Here is a 7,068-nt window from a genome sequence, read left to right as displayed (position 1 = left end):
TGCCCGTGGACCTTTTTGCTGCCTTGTTGTGCTCGTGCTACGGTTATTCAATCAAGCATTTACAGAGCACAATTTACAAATGAAAGAATCCCGAAGTTCGATCAGCCGGAGTCACGTGTGAGAGGAGGTGGGCAGCAAGGGCTGAAACTGGCACGCGCCCCCAGCCTCTCACCCTTTGAGGAGCAGCAAGGGCTGAAACTGGCACGCGCCCCCAGCCTCTCACCCTTTGAGGAGCAGCGAGGGCTGAAACTGGCACGCGCCCCCAGCCTCTCACCCTTTGAGGAGCAGCGAGGGCTGAAACTGGCACGCGCCCCCAGCCTCTCAACCTTTGAGGAGCAGCAAGGGCTGAAACTGGCACGCACCCCAGCCTCTCACCCTTTGAGGAGCAGCAAGGGCTGAAACTGGCACGCGCCCCCAGCCTCTCACCCTTTGAGGAGCAGCCAGGGCTGAAACTGGCACGCACCCCAGCCTCTCACCCTTTGAGGAGCAGCAAGGGCTGAAACTGGCATGCACCCCCAGCCTCTCACCCTTTGAGGAGCAGCAAGGGCTGAAACTGGCATGCGCCCCCAGCTTCTCACCCTTTGAGGAGCAGCAAGGGTTGAAACTGGCACGTGCCCCCAGCCTCTCACCCTTTGAGGAGCAGCAAGGGCTGAAACTGGCACGCGCCCCCAGCCTCTCACCCTTTGAGGAGCAGCAAGGGCTGAAACTGGCACGCGCCCCCAGCCTCTCACACTTTGAGGAGCAGCAAGGGTTGAAACTGGCACGTGCCCCCAGCCTCTCACCCTTTGAGGAGCAGCAAGGGCTGAAACTGGCACGCGCCCCCAGCCTCCCACCCTTTGAGGAGCAGCAAGGGCTGAAACTGGCACGCGCCCCCAGCCTCTCACCCTTTGAGGAGCAGCAAGGGCTGAAACTGGCACGCGCCCCCAGCCTCTCACCCTTTGAGGAGCAGCAAGGGCTGAAACTGGCACGCGCCCCAAGCCTCTCACCCTTTGAGGAGCAGCAAGGGCTGAAACTGGCACGCGCCCCCAGCCTCTCACCCTTTGAGGAGCAGCAAGGGCTGAAACTGGCACGCGCCCCCAGCCTCTCACCCTTTGAGGAGCAGCAAGGGCTGAAACTGGCACGCGCCCCCAGCCTCTCACCCTTTGAGGAGCAGCAAGGGCTGAAACTGGCACGCGCCCCCAGCCTCTCTCACTTTGAGGAGCAGCAAAGGCCGCTGGCGCTTTCATCGATTTTACTTCCTCGTCTTCTTGCCTTTTCCTGCTTCCTCTGCCTCTGGCCTGCTGCGTGAAACGATTTCTGTTGATGCCACGAGAGACAGATGTTCTCTCCTATTCTTAGTAATTATTTTACAGAGAGATGGTAATTGTATTATAAAGAGAATCCAATTTTGTCAATATAGCCTATCACTGAAAATTCAAGCATGTTTAAGCGGACTGCTGGCGTTTTATATCTAGTAAATGTCAGTCTCAATCTGAGGTGAAGTGCAATCCAGCAGTCACGGGCACGAAACCCACAGAAGTGAATTTTCATTGCTGTATCAATAGATCAATAGTGTAAAAGTCATATACTACCACAGGACAGGTTTGTGCACCGTGCAGGTAAGACAAAATCTTGTAGCCAAAAGAAATACTTTCTATCTATCTATCTAACTAGTGGCCGTCTCCACTCCATAGTTATATTTAGGTCTGCTTTTCCATTGAAAGAGCATTTTTAGGTTTGCTAATGACTTTAGCCCCGTTTGACAAATCTTCCCGCACATTTCCAAAACAAAAGTTCATCCTCCTCAGCTCCTTCTTGGGAAGTTTGGGGTTGATCAGTCAAGCAGGGGCAAAGAAAAAGGGGGTCCCAAAAGGAAAAATCTCCTTGCATTTTCCATAGACTTCTTTCGACAAGGGTACAGCAAAAACTGCTCAATGGGATTATACCAAATTCGGCAGAAAGCGAGGGCTTGGTCTGCAGATTGTACTTTTTTGTGAAATCCGTTCATTTGTTTTTGAAAAATGTAGGGTAAAATATTGTTGTATATTTTGTCAGTTGGGGCCACAAAAGTTTCGAGAAACTTTAGCTGGAGTACCAATTTAAAAATTGAGACTTTTCATTGTCCCATGGCGCTTTATTCCCATTGGGCCATCTCGTTCCTGCAGGAGTCAGACTCTTGCAAGAGTGAGCGCTCTGATTGGCTCCCAGCAACATGAGAAAAATGGCACCCGGTGCAGAACTTGGGAAATGAGTTCCCTGTCCTGACGTTGTAATAAAAATAAAGCTGTATGGGGGCAGGGTAGGGATACATTGGTGTGACCCAGAGTAAACCCCTTTGGCCAAAAAAGAATACAAAATGGCAAAAAATGCATCCATCCTGCAAGATTCTTGTGGGATTGAAAAAAAAATGCCTGCCAGGCCGCATTTAAATAATTTATGCCCCAGGGAGCCTACCACCACGGCTGTTTTCATAAAGGGGATGGGGCTGTGTGGCCCTGCTCCCTAAATCTCCAGAGGCCCTAGGAAGCCCACCCCCACGGCTGAATTTTAAGAAAGTGAAGAGGGGGGCTTAGTGGCTCCCATCCCCAAATCTCCAAATGCTATGGGGAGCCCACCCCCGGGGGTGGATTTTTATTCCGAATGGGAGTGCCAAGGTGCAGCACAACTCAAACTCAAGTAAACAACAAGTATATTCTCTAGCTAAAGGAATTTTTAAAAATAATGCTTCTTGACATTATAAATTAAAGAACCACTTGGGGTCGAATATGTACAACTATCAATCGAAATTGAGGGCTGGAGCCTTAAACCAAAAATCTATAATACTTTCCAATTAAAACCCATATGTGGTGAAAACGTCTAAAAAAATAAATACCAAAGGGGTGATTTACAACCTGCTTGGCAGGTCACCTTGTTACCAAGGTGGCAGAAAGACCACCTTCCTTCACCCCAGACAGGAGCTTAGCTACCAAAAGTGCAACCAGTGCAGTGGCATGGGGGCCAAGCTCAGCATTGCCCACTGTACCTGCACTATGGATTTATTTCACTACACAGCTCATGGTCAGGGTTCCCATTTCCTGACTTGCACACCTTTGCGGATGTTGGTTACCGGTTTAGCAACGTGGACGGACCATGGAGTGAAGTTGGCCTCCCGTTTTGGAGCAAGTTTTTCAGCCTCGACCCTTGCATGGGATATGTTTGCTCAGCTTTATTGACGCCCCTGACCTATAAGTGGGCACGGCGGCTTGGCCCGTAAAGTTTTCTCTGGGTGCTGTGGCCCAGTGGACCAATATAACCCCTTACCCCTGGGTGACCACTACATTGACCAGCGCTAGCTTCCTACTTCAGTACCCTTGTCCTGATAAAGCCATAAAGATTCAACTGGCGGAAACGCGACCGCGACTGCGTCAACATCATTGTGATTAGGAGTCCCCTTTCAGTTTATTTGTGTTTGTATATTCAGGCGCCTTATACAAAAGAATGTTGTGAGAGAAGTTGCATCTCAGGCGTAGTTGGGCTCTCCATTGTAGATATATATCACTCGAAATTAGGAGTGTATATTGTGCGATAGGTCTTTTTTTGAGATCTGTCTATGGGTACACTTTGTATATGTATTGTATATATTGTATTTCTGATTTGTATATATTGCATTGTATTGTGTATATAGTAGACTTTGCCTTCTATATATATTTGTTATGCGCCATCTCTTTTTTTACATGTTTATATGTCCTCAGAAATTTGCGATTGATTCTTTACATATTAAGTTGTATAGAACAGGATAATTAATTTTTACATGTTCTTAATTAAATGTTGAATTAATCCATCAATGCTACTTTTTTCTACTTTTTCATCTTCTTGATGCTCCTTGTCCAGGTATGGGAGGGTAATATGGGCAGAACGCCTGTTATTTTTTCAGCACCTCTGACCAACAGCAGCTCACATCCCATATTTAAGGTTCTTGGCTGATCAGTCCTCCCCAAAGGTTTTCCACTCACAATAAATGAGGGTCCCCATCACAGGCCAGGGTGCATTCAGTAATGTTTGTCTTTTTGCAGTCTTTGAGGGGTTCATCACAGTAGGGCACTCTATAATCTTTCACTGTGGCGATCCAATTGTCCAAACTAATCCTAATATTTTGATCAGTTTCTCCCACTAAGCCTTCCATAGGCTATGTTGCTGCTCGTTTTCTCCAGGATGCTGTTTGAATATCCCAGAGCTCAGTCAGAAAGTGGGAAACAACCTTTACAACGCAACCATTACATCGCACTACACTTACAACACAGGCATTACATTGCAACATCCTTTACAATGCATGACACTATAAACACAGGCATTGCAACGCATACCATTACAACGCATGACACTACATCGCATGTCACGACAAGGCAGGCATTAAAACGCATACCATTGGAGTTAGAATAGTAACTTTTAACCGCTACACTATCCAACACTTTCCCTACTGTTGCACCCCCTGGAGTTAGAATAGTATTTTTTTACCCCTATACTATCAAATACTTAACTTAAATGCAATGTAATGGTATGCGTTGTAAAGTAGTATGCGATGTAATGGAATGCGTTGTAAAGGTAGTTTTTAAAAAATGCAATGTAGTGTCATACGATGTAATGGAATGCGTTGTAGTGGATGTTGCGATGTAAAAACTATGTTGTAAGTGCATGTGTTGTAAATGTATGCATTGTAACGTCATACATTCTCAAAAAGTCGGTCTGGCACGTGGGGCATTCATATATACCTAGATTATTCAGTATAGAAGTGGTGCAGGCCTGCTGTGCAGGGTGCGTATCCCCCTCAGGCACCAGATCCTATGGGTTTTTGCCTCAGGCAGCATAGAGAGATGCCCCCGGGTTACATCTGTTGTGAACAGAACTACCCAGCAAAGCACACATAATCCTGCCAGGGTCCACATTATTAACATGATGGTATGGTGCATTGTTGCCAGCTAGCATAAGATTTCAAGCCAAGAGCACTCTCCTCTGACACTGGCAGAAATACACATACAAACAGGCACACAAATGTAAACTAGACACACACCTCCCCCCACACAGCCTACCCCCCCACACACAAACAGTAAACACAGAGACACACCCCTAAGAGTCTTGATAGAGGTTCACAACTATACAGGCACCCTGGCAAATGTCCTCAGAAGGAAGCACTAACACAGAAGCACACATGGAGACACCCACACATGCATACAAGCAAAACATTTGAAGCCAAGAGCACTCTTCTCTGACACAGGCATAAATACACATACATACAAACAGGCACACAAAGGTCAACTAGACTCACACCTCGCCACCACACAGCCTACCCCCACACACACAAACAGTAAACACAGAGACACACCCCGAAGACTCTTGATAGAGGTTCACAACTATACAGGCACCCTGGCAAATGCCCACAGAAGGAAGCACCAACACAGGAGAACACATTGAGACACCCACACATGCATATAAGCATGGACACAAAGCGCGCACACACACGCTCGCACACACCACAAGCGCACACAGGCAGACGTGGTGCTATGTCCCTACTCAACGCTTCTATATGTTTAATTTGTCCTGTGCAAATGTATCAATCCATATAACCTTCCAGTGTCCATAAAATTCATTTAACCCCTTCGGGGCTGATGACGAGCTCAGCTCGTCATGAGCGTAATGTGCCGTGCGCTGATGACGAGCTGAGCTCGTCATGTAACGCGGTAATTTGAAAAACGCAGCACGCAGCGCATGCGGTTAAACAGCAGGGCAGAATGAAACCGAAACCTATCAAACGAGTACATTTTAGTGTATTTCAGAAATTGGTCGAAATGGCAGGAGACCAATTCCTCAGGGTGAGAACAAGGACAGGGGACAAATGCCCCCGCAAGTTTTAAATCATGTTTTAGGAAGCACCAAAACCTGAACTTTTTTAAAGAAAATGCCCAACTGCAGCCATATAAAACTTTTTAACAGATAGGTGCGTATTTGTATTTTATTTTTTAGTCAAGAAGCAGGAAGACCAAACTGCCTTTTTTCTTGATCCCCAGCCCTGCTCCAAGCTAGCACACCCGAGCATGGTCAGTCTGCCCCTGAGTCTCGCTCCATAAACCTTTTCATGTGTGCAGCCTGCCCCACTCACACTCTTGCCTCTGTTCTGTGCACTTTTTCAAATTCCACTCGAGATGTAAACATGCATTGGTAAAGCTAACAGGTCTCGCCTATGCAAGAGCTATTGGTTTCAAGACTGTCTTTTAGCCATGTCGTACAGGAGCACGGCTGCTGTGGAGCATAGCTACAAGTTAGACAAAAGCACTATGAAATGGCCAACCCTGGTTGCGTCATAGTGCTTTTTTTATGGCGGGAGGCCAGAGGCAACACGGACAACAAGGGAACAAGCAACACAGCTATGGGAGAGGGGAACAAAAAACAACGTGACAGGGAAGAAGAACTAAAACAAGCATTTGCAATGCAATCGGTTTTGCCTTTGGACCTTATATGCATTTAGCTATGCAGCACATTAGCCTCGGTGCTGAAATCTCTACTGTTCTTTTACATGGAGGGAAAGTAAGCACCAAACAGCATGACATGCCAGTTATGGGAACACATGTAGAGAAATACTGCCTTTCAGTGGGAAATGGTATAGTCCATAGTTCTGTTTTTAATATAAAACCAGGGCTTTCGGTGGTCATGTCACTGAAATACAAGATTTGAAAAAAATATTATTGTCTATGGGCACTTGTGGAAGACAATTTCTGTGGACTGAAATCTAGAGAATGCTAAAGTGATTCTGGTATTTTACTGACCCCTGCCGGTCGTTTTCTATCAAGACTGTTAAATAGAGACACATTGACCTGAAAAAAGTCCCTAAGCGGAAGCAGACAAGTCCTAGGGCCGATCTACAGAGCCCACAAAGTACATACACATATAAGTATATACTAAAGTATATATAAGAGGTCTCGAATGCTCGACCTAAAAAATAGTATCTCAATCACAGTGCGAACAAGCAGCGGAAGGGCACAAATCAAAGGAAAGCAATCAGTACTTGGTCCTTGCTCCGTGAAAGACAGAAACGAAAGAAGATGAAGCTAATCCAGA

This window comes from Lissotriton helveticus, chromosome 5_1, assembly GCF_964261635.1.
Source record: "Lissotriton helveticus chromosome 5_1, aLisHel1.1, whole genome shotgun sequence".
Taxonomy (NCBI): domain Eukaryota; kingdom Metazoa; phylum Chordata; class Amphibia; order Caudata; family Salamandridae; genus Lissotriton; species Lissotriton helveticus.
The sequence above is the reverse complement of the archived record's forward strand: the minus strand, read 5'-3'. Positions refer to the sequence as shown.